Source organism: Canis lupus, chromosome 12, assembly GCF_048164855.1.
Source record: "Canis lupus baileyi chromosome 12, mCanLup2.hap1, whole genome shotgun sequence".
NCBI classification, from domain to species: domain Eukaryota; kingdom Metazoa; phylum Chordata; class Mammalia; order Carnivora; family Canidae; genus Canis; species Canis lupus.
The window spans coordinates 59729431-59746659 of record NC_132849.1 but is presented as its reverse complement, the minus strand read 5'-3'; positions in this window follow the sequence as shown (position 1 = coordinate 59746659).

Here is a 17229-nt window from a genome sequence, read left to right as displayed (position 1 = left end):
GGAGTGGGCAGGGGCCAATAACCAATTCATGGTTTTGCCCAACAACCTGTCACCTGAGATTCTCTGTGCACACTCTTCGGAGCCCTGCTGTAGCCCGAACTGAGAGAGTAAAGGCTGCTGGCTCGCTCCCAGAGCCAAGGGTACGTGTGGGATGAGGGGACACAGGGCACGGGTTATTAACAGCACCATTCTCTGGTGCCCTGCATCGTAATAAATGCCCCTGTCATTTGTTTACCCGTGCCAGACAGTAACCAACGTTCAGATAAATGAAGTTGGCGCCTGCAAGATTTATGATACACTTCTGTGCTTAGCACTGTTTAATCAGGAAGTTAACATATTACGGTGTAAAATCCTTTACAAGCATGTACAAACACAGAGGCACCATTAGGGCCCCGCCAGGCCCGGGGGTCAAACAGCCCCAGCGACTCACGACATGCGGCCAGCCGCGTGCATGGGAAGCCCCTTGCAGGCTGGCACACAGCATTAGCAAGTAGCCCTGGGCTTAATTTTATTTATTTATTTTTTATTATTTTTTATTTTTCATTTTTTCTTTCCCTTTCTGGGTGTTTGTTTTTTTTTTTTTCTTTTTTCCTTTGTGGTTTTTTTTTTTTTTTTTTTCCTTTTCCTTTTTCAGGTCCTCATTTTCAAAGAGGCAGGGCAATAAGCAAGGACCCATGACCCCCGTCCCTGGCCCAGCCTCCCTCCCTCCCCCAGCCCACCACCGAGAGCCAGGAACCAGGGAAGGTAAATTAGGGTCAGGAGGGGCAGCGGAGGCTGGTCTCGGGGTTTGGAGTGTTTGGACAAGGCCAGCAAGCATGTGGGGGAATCAGCATGAGGCATCACACCTGGAGGAGGAGACCCGGGACTCGAGCCCCAGTGCCATAAGCCCGGCTCCACAAAGTCTAGCCAACATCTGGAGTGGATATCAAGAGACACAGGCGGCCCTTGCTGGCGCGCCGCTCTACCTTTGTACTTTTTTTGTTGCAAATTGAAAAGCAAAACAGACATCAAGGATATATTTATATAACTGTCTTCAAGTTGCATTTTCTACTCCCATCTGCTGCACATGATAAGTTTCAAGTGTTTTCTAATAAATTTTTTTTTAAATTAAAAAAAATGAAAAAAAAAAAAAAAAAGCCCTGAGAGGGCGGGGTGGAGCAGAAAGGAGGACTGGGTGTGCAGAGTGCGTGCCTGAAGGCTGCTCCTTATTTGGTGCAGAGAAGATCTTTTCCAGGCTTCATTTAAGAGGAGACGTTAACACATGCAGTGTCGAAGGTATCGCTGTTTTAAGATGTTCTGATATCTTCCAGGTCACACGTATTCACGGATTTGCATTAAATCACTTTAAAGGGGGGAAAAAAAAAGAAAACCAGAGAGAGACCGTGTTTCCTAAGCCCTTACCCCCTCATTGCTTGGGTGGAGAACGTTAGGGGAAAGAAACACATATTTTTGTTGTTAAGTCTTTGGAGGAAAGAGAAATGTGGAGGCGTGAGATGGTGGGGCGAGATATTTAGGGAAAAAAATACAGCATCGGATAGAAATACATCAGGCAGATCCAAGATAATTTGGGTTTGTCTACGTTTAGGTAAATATGTGAATCCAGATGTGACTGTTGATTATTCATGAAGAAAGCTGGGGCCCCCATCAGCCAAGTGCAGCGCAGAGCTGGACAGTCACCAGGCAGGACTGAAGCCGCCTTTCTCTTTTATTTTTCCACCAATGGGGAATGGGAGGAAGGAGCTGGGACAGAGGGACTCTGTAACTCTTCTTTCACCGCTGGACCAGTGGAAACATGAACAGCAGAGTCGTGACTCACGAGGCCGCCACCCTGGTAATTTAGGATTTATTGAAACAAACATACCAAACAAACAAACAAAAATGGGCCGCTGGTATTTGGGTAAAAGTAAGGTGTTCTCCGAGTCTCCATTGGCCAAACGTTGTTCTCGGTCTGTAACTTCCAGAGGCAAATATTGGTAGAGGAAAGACAGCGCGTCCATCTACCGATCGCGCCCCAATCCATCTCCTGGGGATTTTCTCTACGTCCGGATCGAGATGAGCCTCTGCTGATGAGGAAGCGTTGTGCCCCCAACAGCCCTGGACCAAGGGCCATTGGGAAGGGTCCACTGTGTGCTTTTGGTAGAACTGCCTAAGTCACAGCCGTTTTCACTCCTCTGTGTCCCCTGGTCACACGTGCATGTCATGTGGCACTCGGCCTCCGAGCCCCAGATTACGCACGGCCAACGTCCTAGGCCGTCCCTCCACATTGAGGCTGAAGCCTCAGAGTCCTCTCCACCAGGGTTCCCCTCCAGGCGATGAGACTCATCAGATGGGGCTAAATCTCTGTCACCCTGGCCTCGGCTGGACCAGCCTCGAGTCTCAGCCGGGAGAAGGAAACTAGCGGTATGTGCTGAACCCCTTCGGCGCCCCTCATTCTATGTCAGCAGTTTTACGTGTGGTGGGGCTACATGTCTCTCCTACTGGTAATCGGTAAGGGGGCTGGACTCCTGGGCTCTCTCTCTCACTATGCATTTTTATTCTTTTTATTTTAAATTCCATTAATTAGCATAGAGTGTATCATCAGCTTCAGAGGTAGAGCTCAGTGATTCATCAGCTGCATAGGACACCCAGCGCCCACCCCACCACGTACCCTCCTTCATGCCCATCGCCCGGTGACCCCGTCCCCCGCCCACCCTCAGTTTGTTTCCTATGATGAAGAGTCTCTTATGGCTTTTCTCTGTCTCTGTCCCTGATTCTGTCTTGTTTTAGTTTTCCCCTCCCTTCCCCGAGGCTCCTCTGTTTTGTTTCTTAAATTCCACTTACTGTGCTTTCTCCTCTGCATTTCTTCAAGTTTATCTCCACGTGTAAGCCTGGGCATAAAACCTTCCCGCAGAAGCAAAGATGACAGGCACGAGTGATGACAGCAATTTGCACGGTCACTGTTAGTCCTCACCGCTGAGGACACCAAGCCGTGCACTTGCACCAGGTTATTTACATTATGGAACAACTACTGCCAGGCCACCTATAATATTTTACCAGAATAATGTGTGCTCGCACTAAAATCATAAGGCTACATTTCTTTGAGATGGCGCAGACTTCTTTTTCCACTCTTTTCATCACCACGTGAAAAGAAAAGCCCAAAGTCATAAAATCGGACTTGATATTTCCTTTTCCCGCAAAGGTAAAAACCAGCAGCATAAGGAAGTGGATAGGTTTCCAGGGTCAGGTAAGGCCCTGGGTCTGTCTGAAGCCCCGACCCTGCGCACCGTCCTCCAGAAGCACGGAGGCCAGCGTGGCTGGACAGCTCTGTCCCGGACGATGACACAGATAACCCAGCAAGACATTCTGTGTCCACTTCCCTGAATCTGGCTCGTCTAACCCGCAGGAGGCTGCATGGTGGCAAGGGAGAGTGACCTCTGTGTTCCCAGTGGAGCCAGACCCCACGGGAACAGCTCCTGACCTTGCACACCATGCCTCGGTTTTCTCCTCTGAGAAATGCGGATGATGACAGCACCGCCTTACTGGGTTGGCAGTGAGGATCAGGGAGATGAAACACGTAGGGCACCCCGGACAGGGCCTGACACGCAGGGGTTGTTCAGGACGCGTGAAATCACAGGAGGACGGTTATCTTTAGCATCTCAGGGTCTTCAAACGGGAAGCAGGGCCAGGAGCCACTGCGACCTGGGGGCTGGGGCTGGGGTCACTGGGGGTCGCTGCTCGCACACCGGGGTCACTGCTCAAATACTTGCCTGAGGAGCAAACACGAGGCAAAATCCAAACCCCATCCGTAACCACAGTGATTTTCCACTGATTCTATACATCATTTGAATAGCTACTTTTGCTCTATGAGAACAAAAATTATTAATGTTGGACAACCACAAATTGAACACCAATAAAAAATAAATTTATAAAAATAAATAAATAAATAAATAAATAAATAAATAAAAATAAATAAATAATAAAATAATTCCTCAGTTAAAAAAAAAAAGAATGTTAGACAACCAGATCAAAACAACTCCTATGCCTCTGAAATTCGAAAAGAACTAAGTCTCTGTATTTGTAAGAAGCCTGTGTACGCATTCACAGTAAAATTAAAATATATTAAAAATATGCGTGTTTGAGCACACGCATGCAGAGCGTTTTCACCTCTGTGGCTCCAGGTCTTTCATATCTTCTAGTGCCCTGTGCGTTGGGGGAAGGGTTACAATTACATCAACGTTTGTAACCTAACTTATTTTCCCCAAGGTTCAGCAAACACATTGCTTTTTGGCCCTGAATTGTGGTTGTTTCTCACTGACAACATTTCCAGCTTTGCTCAATTTCCAAAAGAATGTTGTGAAGCGTTTGGACTCTTACTCAAACCATGTTTGTCCAAAGAGGTCAGTCTGAAGCCTAAAAAGACTTCTGATCCAGCACACAGCAGTCGTGTCTTCAGTCATTCCGAGACAGTCATGGAAAAGCACAGCACAGATGTTCACGCTGGATCTCTCCTCTGGCGCCCGATGCCCACGAAGCAACAGAACAAAACCAGAACAAGAAAGTGAAAAATAAAAAGGCTCACATGGTCCAAGAGGAAAGAGGGCAGACCGTGGGGGCGCCTCAGGCCGCGGCAGGAGGGAGCGTGGGGCGTGCGGGGTGTGCATGTGCGTCCTCACTCTGCCACTTGTCGGCTGTGTGACCGTGAGAAAGTGACTCGACTACTCTCGGCCTCGGTGTCTTTGGGTGAAAAGTGGGAATAAATAGTGACTGTTTTAGAGCCTCGCTCTGAGGATTAAACGACTTAATGTATATTAAATGCTTAGCATGGGGCCTGGCAGAAAAAGTGTTTAATACGTTTTTGCAAATAAAATAAGTACCGAAAGGAGCTGTACCCAGCACTCCCTGCATCAGGTTAAGAGGCAGAAGCTACAGCAGTTTAGCGCTGCCTTCAGCCCAGGGCCTGATCCTGGAGACCCCGGATCGAGTCCCACATTGGGGTCCCTGCATGGAGCCTGCTTCTCCCTCTGCCTGTGTCTCTGTCTCTCTCTCTCTCTCTCTCTCTCTCTCTCTCATGAGTAAATAAATAAAATCTTAAAAAAAAAAAAAAAAGACGCAGAAGCTAACAGCAGCATGACAAGGCTCCCGGGAGCTGGGGAAGGGCACCAGGATTGGTCAGTGGGGACGGGGTGTCCGTTTGGGGTGTCAAGAAGGTCTTGGAGCTGGATCGAGGCACTGGTCTCACAACATTGTGAATGTACGAAATGCCACTTGAAAATGGTCAACAGCTAGGTTTCTGTTAGGTTCCGAGAGCAAGTCCTACACTCAGGATGACCCAAAATGGGCCTAAAGGTCAGAGCCAGCGGCCTGGCCTCTGTCTGCTGTTCCTCAGGGCCCTGGCCAGCTACACCCGGCAGGGAGTGTCACCAGGCCAGTTCAATGCTTCTTTGCTGCAACTCACTCGGGTCCCCTCAGAAGCACAAAATCCAGGCTAGAGAAAAGACCCTCGCAGATCTGGCCTCTCCGCCTTTCTAGGAGCCAGGACAAATGGTTGTTCCCTTAACGTCCTTCAGAAGTGGAAGAACAGAGTTCCTAAAGGTCCTTTCCTCTAGGGAACCAGATCTTCATATTCAAACCAAATCACTTGGAGCCCCTTGTGCTGTTTGAAGACAGAAAAGCTGTCACCCACTGAGGCTCCGGGAAGCAGCAGAGGCCTCCCCCGCATCCAGCCAACTCCCACACCTTTTCTTCAGAGGGAGAAGGAGGCGGCGGCAGCAGATCCTGGCACAGGTGCAGGTGACAGGCCTGCTCCCAGGTCTCGGCAGCGAGGCACGTTGTCAAGAGGCAACTGCGAAAGCTCTCGAGTGCACTTCGCGGAGCCCCTAGTAGCACCTTCAAACAGCAGGTGCCTTGTCAGCTGACTTCCCAGAACCCCACCCTCACTACTCAGCCCTGGCGCTCCCACAGTGCTGCTTTCCAGGGGCTTGTTACCCAGTCTGGAGGGGAAGGGCTGCGTAGAAAAGTGCACTTGTAATAAAGTGTGATGAGTGTGACGACGGAGCTTCTGCAGGCTACAGAGGACTCCGTCGGGGCAAGGGGATGGGGACACATTTGGTCGCACCGTCCTGAGAGGTGGTAGAAAGACAATAAATAGGAAAGGTGACCCATGAGATTATATGAATTGAAAAGGACATGTTTTAGACGACTTTAAATATTTTCTTATTGCTAAATGTTTATGAATCTTTTTTTTTTTTTTTTTTTTTTTTTTTTTTTTTTATGAATCTTTTTAAATGGGCTTAAATCACCCCTGGAAAAGAAAATAAAGGAGGAAGTGAAAGAGGGCAGAAGAAGAGAAAGGGAGATGAAGGGTGGCTCTTCCCACATCTCAGGCACAGGGCACCGGGCACACAGAGGCGTGCGAGGGGCCCTGCTCTGAGCACAAGTGACAGGTGCAGCGATAGGAAACTAACTGTAAGAATCCAAGTAGCTTCAGGCCAGTTAATGGCCACGACATTGAGACTCTGTGTGTGTGGGGGGGGAGGGTGTAAATGGAATTGGCTTGGACTCACATGGTGGTATCCTTCCGAAATATGTCTTCTCAGCCGATTTTTTCAGCTATATAAGGTTCTAGAAACTATTTTCTCCAAAGCAGCAAAATTACCAGAGTAATAAGGAGCCTCAAACGAAGCTACAGCAAGATAACTGAGGAAACTGATGTGTTTTGGATGCAAAAGAGAACACGTACGGGAGGCCTGTGGCTGACCGCTAACCTCTACCAAAAAATGCCAAATAAATATTTCACCCCAACAGCGAGAACAGATCGTGAGAGTGGAGAGCCTCCCAGGAGGCCCCACCACCCCCGTAGGAGGGAGTCGTACCCCATGGAAAGTTGAACCCAGCCCTAAGATCACCTTTGCTTCTCAACACTGCGATGCCTCCTCAACCTACAGGATCTTCGACAGCCTCAAATTGCACCAGAAGTAAAAGACTAGAACCAAACGATGTTTTCAGATGACGGCAGCTGCTTCTTTCTGAAGGGGGAGTCTTGGGAAGCCGTCGATGGGGATGGAGTCATCCCTGCTGGAAGGCAGTCCACGATGAAAGGGGCATCTGCAGATGCTTTATTCGAATTCCATTAGGGATCAGAAACCTTTAAAATATGTTGGTTGGGTCGAGAGCCTGTCTTCCCCCCACCTGAAATTTTCAAATGATCCATAGCCCGAACAGAAATCTCACTCCAGCTGCTCCTATATCTCTCTGATAAAATTTCCTGCCTCCGTCAAAATGCCCTACAGACCAGACCATGGAAAAAGTTCTCGCTTCAGAAGAACAATTGTCTGCTGCAGAAATAAAGTAATGCCATTCCTATGAAATCTATAAACTCAAAACAGGGACACAGAACTAGTGGTTGCCAATAACTTTAACTTCATTTATCTATATTTGGCAAAAATTGTGCTGCAGCTGGAGATGAAATGCTGAGCAAATCACTACAGAGACGTGAGCTCCAAACAGCAATTACTAAGCTGTGCTGCCTCGTGTAAGATTTCACTTTTGTTTATTATATTTAAAGCAACGCTCTAACTCCATACAGTACAGACGGCATTGTCTCAAGCAATAGGCGCCCGTGGAGGCATCTCCACCTCCAGGTCGGCCCACGGGGGTGCTCCGAGGGAGGCGAAAGGTCTCTTGTGGCCACGTGAGCGCAGCCGAGATGGCAGCCCTGCCACCAAATGCACCTCTCTTTTGTTCATAATTGGAAGAAACTATTCTCGTGTCCAACTCAAACTTGGCTTATCACATATTGTGCACAACTCTGATGATGCCTCTTTTTTTATCAGTGCAGATATTGATAATTATAATTGGCAGGCTGAGGAAGAAGGATATAAATATCTCATCAGCTGCCACAGAGCAGGGATGTGGGGGGCTGGGGGGGGAGGTGGCAACCTCCACGTCGGAAAGAGGCTGACGAGGGAAGATGGATCCTCACAGCCATTGTCTACCAGCCAACATCTGGTTCTTATAGTGGGTGATGATTTTCATAGAATCACAGAAATTAGAGATAGAAAAGACCTATTAGGTCATCTAGCACAGCTCTCTGCCAGTGTAGAATTGTTCTCTGCAAGAAAGACTACCTCTTTGTTCTCGTAAAAAGCTCCAATACTCTCGCATGGCTTCCCAACAGAGGATGGCTTTAAGTGGACTCCAGAGGTAAAGGAGTTGAAAAATTATTAAAAACCTAACTCCGTGCAACAATAGACTTTTATGTGTTTATAAGACATGGCAAGATGGAATGTTAGCGATTTACAGAGTCTCGGACAAATTCCACTAGGATTGTTCCAACTCGATTAAGAGGAAACTTGGATTTTTTTTTTTTTTAAGAGAATAAAGAGCTGGCCAGGCAGTTATTGAAGTCACCTTTTAATCCAGTCCTAAAGTTATTTCCAAAAGTTGGACTCTCTGAAATTAAACATACTTTTTAAAATGAACATTATTTAATTCTCTCATGTAATGACATCCTTCCTAATCCCTAATCTTTTGATTTATCAAATAAACTAATCTCTATTTTTGAAGCAAATATCCCACCTGATGCATCTAACACTGCTTCTGCCCTCTGAAATGTTACTTATAACATTTGCCTGGTTTCCCCCCTTTTCTGCCTTGGCTTGTTAACACCACTGGGAAACGCATTGAACTTTGTGTTGACTTGACTTCTAATTCTGATTCATGCTCTTTATTTTGGTGGACCTCTACCCTGAGAAAGCCTCCAATTCTTAGACTCCAACCTAACCTTTCTATTCAATAGGAGCCAGACCTTATTTTACTCTCACTGTCCCCCTTCTCCTACATTAGGCAATGACTTCAGACATGTTCATGATATTTTTCTCACCAGATATGACACAATAAACACCAACACACACTAAAAAAGTGGGATTTAGCCTTCTGGGGGGTATGCTGTTCAAAATGGTGAGCAAAAGAAAATGTTCCCTGACTCAAGTTACAAACACTAGCCAGTTGGGATGTAAATTATTAATTTCGCTTCTTGCATCCATGGACTGCTACCATCATCCCACACTGAGTGACTGAGTCACACCAACATCTAGAGTATTTTATGACACAAGTGAAGCACTTCTTCACAGTTTCCCAAAGGAAAAGCTTCCTTCATACAATTAAGTGATCTTTTGTTTGAAGGCATGGTGATAAGCCAAGGATTTGGGGTATTGTAACTTATTGTTATTACCATCATCAAAAAGAATTTAAGTGGAATCTATTTTATATGTGACAGACAAAGGCAGTTGAATGGTCATAGTTGTTCTACAGTAAACAATTTTCGACCACTTATTACACACAGAGCATCGTGCTGGAAGAGGGCGGAGAAAGTTGGGTATACAACACAGCCCCAGTCTGTGAGAAGATCACGATAGAATGAGAGACAGAGACGAGGGCCTGCTCGTGATCCAGTGTGACAGGAGAGGCAAATACAGAGCGAGAAGGAAGAGCAGAGGAAGGAGTGGGTAGCCTTAGCCTTGCCTTCCAGAAACCCGCACACTAGCGTGGGCCGCAGTGCTATGCATCTATGGAGAAACAGCCTACAGAATGCGGTAGCCTGCAACTAGTGATTCCAGAACCAAAACCCAGAGAGGCAGGCTGTAGATTAGAAACGCCTTCCTGTTTCATCTTCAATCAGGAGTGATCTTAAATCCGGGCACTAATCAGAAATCAGGAGAACCAAGTTTCATCTGCTCCATCACATGCCACCTGAGTTACCTTGTGCAGGTCGCTCATTTATTCCCTCGCAACATTTTTTTTGATAAACATCTTATTTTGTAGATCAGTTGTACATCCACAGCAAGACCAAAAGGAAGGCACAGAGATTTCCCAGACACCCTCTGCCCCTAAACACGCACAGCCTGCCCCCTCCGTCAGCATCCCCACCAAAGCTGCACCTTTATTTCAATCAATCATCCATGGCAGTGACTCGTGTATGTAAGCACCAGTCTCTATACCGTGGGGGCAGAAGTGTCTACTCTGTTGTGAGCGCCACATTGGATGACATTCCAGTCTATACATTGTAATCCCAACACATGCATGAAGAAATATCATCCTGAGTAGTTATTTCCTAAATCTTTAATTCTAGTTATTCTCTTACTTATGAATGTTCATACAGAGTCAAAGACACTAACTTGATGTGTTTCTATGTCTCCTTTTTTACCATCATCACATTTTTTTCCCATTCATTCCTCAAGCCTTCAGTATGCACCTACTATGTGCTAGAGCCCGGGCAAAGGATTGCAAGACAGAAATTTTGATAGAAAGATTTCCTTTGAGTGGATAGTCTTGAAATGGCTTCATCTTAGAGGATGAGCTTTAGGACTATCTTTTTGTGATTTGGGTTGGTTCTGTGTCTCATTCTGCTGTTTCTTATGGGAACTTAATCATAACAAGCCATGTGGTCTTGAAAGGCTCACTCTAGTGAGGCAAGAGTTTGAACATCTTTTCTCCCCTATGCAGAACTGCCATGGGTCCTGTTACGAGAGGGCTGGCTCTCTTTGGATGTCCTTGGTAACATTCACCCAATTCAGATCACCAAGAAGGGAGGTTTTCTGCTTCTAAGAAATTCAGCGGACAGGCAAATTCACCTATCAATTTCCCAAGGGATTTTTCCATCCAAAATCAATTTGGGGGATCCCTGGGTGGCGCAGCGGTTTGGCGCCTGCCTTTGGCCCAGGGCGCGATCCTGGAGACCCGAGATCGAGTCCCACGTCGGGCTCCCGGTGCATGGAGCCTGCTTCTCCCTCTGCCTGTGTCTCTGCCCCCCTCTCTCTCTCTCTGTGTGTGACTATCATAAATAAATAAAATTAAAAAAAATACATTAAAAAAAAAAAAAAACCAAATCAATTTGGCCCCAATGTTTATTCCACTGAGGAGGTAATGCATAGCCCACAGACTCTCTTGGCCTGTGAAATAGTATTACGAACTAGCATTTTCCTGCTCTCTCTTTTCTCTCTATAGAAAATGCAGTCCACCTTGAGGAATTCTGGAGCATGCCCTAACAACACTCTCTTGGTCAAAATTTCCAACCTCACTGGCTGGCAAACAGTGCTTCCTGGATCTTTCCTGATATTTCCTCCTCCTTGATCTTCAGGACAGAAACCTCAATTCATTCTCTTTTTCATGGTAAATTATTGCAATGGTACCAAATGTTTCTGATCTAAGTGGAAAAGCCTGGCTGAGAATTCACAGACAATGCCCTGCCATCACAAGGGCAAGAACCAGAATTTGGGCCATTCTGAAATTGCCTCTTACAGACATTTCACTCTTTCCCTGTCCTGTTTCTTGTGCTTATGCTATTTTGCCAACTGACCTGGAGTTTCAAGATTGCAAGAACCACGTGTGATTCATCCACTTAGCACCCGTTAAACCCCAGCAACTAGCACAGTTTTGGAAAATGCCCACTAAATCCTGAGAGGTGATTCAGTCCTGCTCCAGCTGCACTCCCTCCTCCGGTCTTCCAGGTAATAAAGGGGCGCAGTGCAGTCCATCACCCAGGGGCAGACACCAGACTACGAGCCCATAACGGAACTAGACCAACAATCTTTACCTTACCAGCACCACTCCTCAAATACCAGAGAAGACCAGCCACAAACAAGTGACTACTAGCCCATATCTGAAGACATGTGCGAATCTTCTGGAATCATTCTGTTTCTTAGACTATAAAGATTTGGGAGGCCTCTACCTGGTAAGCCATGCCACTTGGTAATTTGGGGCAATTTATGTAACATCTCAAGGCCTCAGCATCTTTATCTCTATAATGTGATGGGTGAATAGTGGATATCCAAGGGTTTTTTTAGGTTTGAAATTCTCTGATTGTACTCCTGTCAACAATTACTACACATTGATTGATTGGATTAGATGAGCTGAAAAGTTTGCAGTTTAATTCAGTTCCATAAAAATGAAGTGCATGCAGAGCACCATGCTGGGTGTTTAGGGGAGCTGTAAGAGAGTGTGGCAATGCTTTTGTCTGTAAAGAACTGAGATTCCTACTCTGGATGGTGGCATCAAGCCACGGACTCTTCCAAACCTGTTTGCAAAGTTGCGAGTATTTTAAAATTCAGTCAAGGCTGTGGGCTAGAGCAAAAGCAGATCTTCAGCAACTGAGCCACGACTTTCTCAGAATCCGCACAACTCACAAGCCACTGCCCAAGGGTTTGCTCCAGAGGGGGTTTGCAGAGATTGAGTAGGTCTCACACCCCTAGTCCTCTCTACCTGCTCCTGGGGCACAGATCTTTGGCAGCCCACCAAACATCCCAGTGAGTCCTCCATGACCAGCAAAGTCTGGTGCAGGCTCTGCCTCTTTCTGGGAGACTTTCTCCCCCTACTTCTCCCCAAGCCACCATTCACCCACAGAACCTCCACCGTACCTCCAATGCCCTCCTTGCCTCCAGTCAGCTCAGCTGTTCCCTCTTCTGTGCTCCCATTGCCCTGGCCCTGACCCCCACCAGCGAGGCTGGTGACGCACTGCAATGAAGCAATGACGCACATAAGGAATTACTGGTCAGGTAGGAATATCCCTCCCCAGCTCTGGGTTTCCCAAGGACGGGAGCTGCCTTTCTAATTAAACTGTATTCATGATGGGTGCATATACCTAGTGCTACAGATTCATTTGTAGGGCCAAGTGTTAGAGATTCGTCTGTAGCTTTGCCTTCTGTAACCCTAGCACTGAATAAGAATCAACATCCTGGTCCAAAAGCCAGCCTCACATTTGGGAGGCTGACCTGCCATGATCTTACACTCACCCCATCTTAGGATATAGAAGGACCTAAATAAATAAAGGCACTAACTTTGAGCAGCAGGTCAAGATGTCTGAGAGTCGGCACACAATTAAGAGGTGTCCTGATTGCCAGGCATCTCCTTTTCTCCTCTGTGCATTCCAATTGCCAGAATGCACGCCCGCTCTCCCACTGGACTGTCCTGTTGCCGAGGACAGCGCCCATGCCTTCCCCGAGCCCATGTCCCACCCAATGCCTACATGTGTGCATGCAGATCCCATTAGTCAGTACTGGATTGTAGGTAATTGCCAACATGTTGACCTCTTCCCCTGTGCCAGGCACCACCTTCTGTGAGCTTCATGTGTAATAAGGCATCTAATCCTCCAAGCAACAACCTAATGAGGAAGTGTAATAGTATAGTATTCAGGCTTCTCCAGAGAAACAGAACCAACAGTATACGTGTATGTATAATAGTCCACAATGTATCAGAGAGAGGTATTTTAAGGAATTGGCTCATGTAATTTTATAGGGGCTGACAAGTCCAAAATCTGTGGGGCAGGCCAACAGCTGGAGACTCAGGGAGCAGCTGATGTTGCAGGTTGAGTCTGAAGGCCATCTGTTGGCAGAGTTCCTTCTTTCTCAGGGGAGATCAGGCTTTCTATTGAGGCCCTCGACTACTGAATGAGGCCCCCCTCACATCAGAAAGTCATCTGCTTCATGCAAATTAATGGATTGAAATGTGAATGAACCTCATCTAGAAAAGACCTCCAGTATCTGGACACCAGGGCCTCGCCATGTTACACATAAAATTAACCTGCACAGGAAGGTACCATCTTACCCACACTGTCTGGAAGAGAAAAGGGAAGTACCAATTGTTTTAGTAACTAGTCCCAAGCCGCATGGAGCCATGCAGCACAACTGGGATTTGAACCAGACAGTTGTCCCAAAAGCTTATCATCTTAAGCCCTGAACCATGTCACTTTCCTGTGAATCACAGCGTGGTCTTCAGTATTTTGCCACGAGGCTACATACAGGAACACATGGAAATGGACCACCCCTCGCTGATACCATCAAAGGGATAACGCCCTAAGTCAAACGTAGCACTGATCCAAGAGGACGACTGCGTGCTCAGTTGGGTCACATGATTCCAACCCAGGCAACCCGAACTGCCAAGCAGATAAGGTACTAGCCCTGGAGAGGCTCCTGGCTCATCTGCCTTGTTTGCATTTGCCTTTGTTTTTGGTGAGAGTGGGTATGTGTGTGCTTACGTGTGCACGCGCATGAGCACATGTCTATGCAAGACTCTGAAGAAATCCACTCTGGGTTCCCCGGGGACAGTGATGACGGATTTATCTATATCATCATCTAGTACCACGTTCTGTTGCATAGGACTGGATCCTAAAAGGCTCCAGCACTTGTCCGGAATCTCCAAAATAGTGTCAATTCACAGTAATGGTTAAAAGCAAGGGTCCCAGGATTTTAAAAACCTGGGCAAGAATCCTGCCTCTGTCACTTATTAGCTAAATACCCTCAGACAAGTTTCTTAGTCTCTCCAAGTTCTGGTTGAATCTATACAATGGGTTAATCAGGGTGCCCACCTGGGAGGCCACTGAAAGGACGTAGAAGCAATGACGCACATAAGGACCACGGCCCAGGGCGGGGCACTGGGGCATGTTCAATGGGAGTCGGCTATTATTTTGTAGGATGATTAATGCTTTATCATCTAATTTCCTCACTAAAGTCTATTAATAGGGGGAAAAACAAAGTGCCTAACAAAGCAATCTCCTCATTAAGACTTTCCACATGCCTAGTGGGCTGCAAAAGAGTCAGAATGATCCAAAGGTCACTGTTCAGGAACGTGTCTAGAGGGGCCTCCCCTGCTCTTCCCACTGCCGACCTCACCCCAAGCCACTAGCCGAGGTGCGGCCTGTCCCACCGTCTGTCACCTGCCATGTCCATCCGTGCAGTACAGAAGTGCAGCCCCATGGCCTCACGCCTGCAGTGGTGAGGAGGAGGGAGCCTGCAGAGCGTGGTCATCCCAGCAGAAACAACCGCACCCCGCTTGCCCCACGTTTGTTGTAGGAGGAAAATATTGCAAGGGCTCCCTCACAGGGCACTAACTCCACTCAGTCTCTGTAGGAGATTAAGTGACTTTGTCTTCATGGCTCTGACATCATTTCAAATGTATGAACGTTGGCCCGGGGTTTAATACATTTCAGCCATCATACATTCTCAGCTTTTGCTTGGGTTGCAGTTCCTCCGTTTAACAGAAAACAGTCATGGACCAGATGAAAGCAATTTTCCCACATGGCACCTGCATTTTATTTTCCAGTCTCTCAGAAAAAGACCACACGTCTCACCTTGCAGCTATCAGGAGCATGGGGACCACTGCCATCTACATGGACCTCACAGGAAATGATGCACATTCCCCAAATTCTTCACAGGACAAAGGGGCCTCCCTGTTTTTGCCCCCCACGCTGTGCAAATGCAGGAAGTGTGTCCATGTGTCCATATTCCTGGGTATTGGACACCTTCAGCATTGGACAAACGGATGCAGAGCACCTAGGACATGTTGAGAAAAGTGCTCAGAGCTAGATTTACAGTGTGTGCAGGAGAACCCAGTGCCATCCCTCATGGGCCTTACATTTTTTTGGGGGGATCCACAGGTAAGCACTACAGTTGCAAATGTGAGACCTGCTACAAAGGACAAAGGCAGGGTGTGCAGAATGCAGAACTCGGGGCTGCACTCAGTCTGGAGGTCACTAAATACGTCCCTGGGTAAGCGAGACTTCGGCTGAAATCTGCCATTTACCTGAGAGTAAGCTTGGTAAAGAGGGGTCCAGAGAGCTCTCCAGGCTGGGCTAGAGAAGCTTCGGGACTGAGCTCGCTTCTGCGACTGAGATGGGCTGAGTGGCCCTAGTGAGCAAAACCGAGACAGAGAGAGAAACCAGAACACACAGGGCCCGCAACCATACTCCTGAGCTTCAATCATATCCTACCATGCATTGGAGGGTCACTGCGGCTTGAAGAAAGAGGTGAGAAGATCAGATTTCTCTTCTGAAAGATGATTCTGGCCATTTGGAGAACAAAGTAGGGGAGCCAGAAGCAGGTAAGATTCCAACAAAAACTCACCTGGCAAAATTCGCAGCAGCGCTATCCAAAGAGCCAAAAGACAGGAAGAGCCCAAACGTCCATCTGCTGTGGGATGGAGAAGTGACATGTGACAGATGCATACAGTGGAGTATTCCTCAGCCATAAAAAGGAATGAAGTACTGACACAGGCCACAACACTGGAGAACCTTGGAAGCGTGCTTGGTGAAAGAAGTCAGACACAAAAGGCCACATACTGCAGGATTCCATTTATTTGTTTATTTTTTATGATTACATATTTATTTATTTTAGAGAGAGAGAGAGAGAGAGCAGAGCATGAGAACATGAGTAGGGGAAGTGGGGCAGAGGCAGAGGGAGAAGCAGACTCCCACGTGAGCAGGGAGCCCGATGAGGGACTCGATCTCAGGACCCAGAGATCATGACCTGAACCAAAGGCAGACACTTCACTGACTGAGCCCCACAGGTGCCCCTGTAGGATTCCATTTATATGAAATATCCAAAATGGGCAAATATGCATAGATATAGAAAGCAGGTTTGTAGTTGTCAGGGGCCAAGGGAGGAACAGGGAGTGACTCCTTTTTTTTTTTTTTTTTTTTTTCAGGGAATGACTCCTATACAGGGACGTGTTGTCCACTTGAGGTGATGAAAGATTGAGGAAGGAGGTGACGGTGATGGCTGTACAGCACTGCAAACACCCTGCATGCCTCTGGTCTACACTTCTTGTGCGCTGGCTCCTCCATTCCCCAAGGCCGCACCATCTACCCATCAGCCGCAGGGACTCTACCTCCCCAGTTGAGACCTGACCATTCATTAGCAACAGTCATGGGGACAATGGACGGGGTCGTTCACCTCTGCACTCCGTATCGTGTCCCACATTTGGGCGTTCAGGTTAGTTGTGTTGTGAACACTGTTGTAATAATAACCCGCTAATGAATACAGCACTCCAGTGTTTACAGAACACGCTCACGTCTATTGTATTTCTTCTACTCAGCAATCCTTAAAATAGATTATTATTAACTCCATCTTACAGATGAGAAAATTGGGTTCAGAGAGGTTAATTAACTTGCGTAAGACCCTACTGTGAACGAATATGAATCCAAAAATTGGGATGCGAGTCTTTGGCCTGCAAGTCCAATATTCTTTCCACAATATGGTCACTTCCATTCTAGAAAACCAGATCTCCACATCTCCGCCCCTTTTCCACCCCAGTAATGTGAAAATTCCATCTCCCTTCAAATAGAGGGACAAAGTGATCCAAATTATGCACAGAGAACAGTCCTTCTGGCTGACATCAAATCATCAGCATTTGACCATACTTGCCACTGAGTTCTTAATTGGAAAATATCACAAATATTTCCTGATTATTTCCTTTATAAGG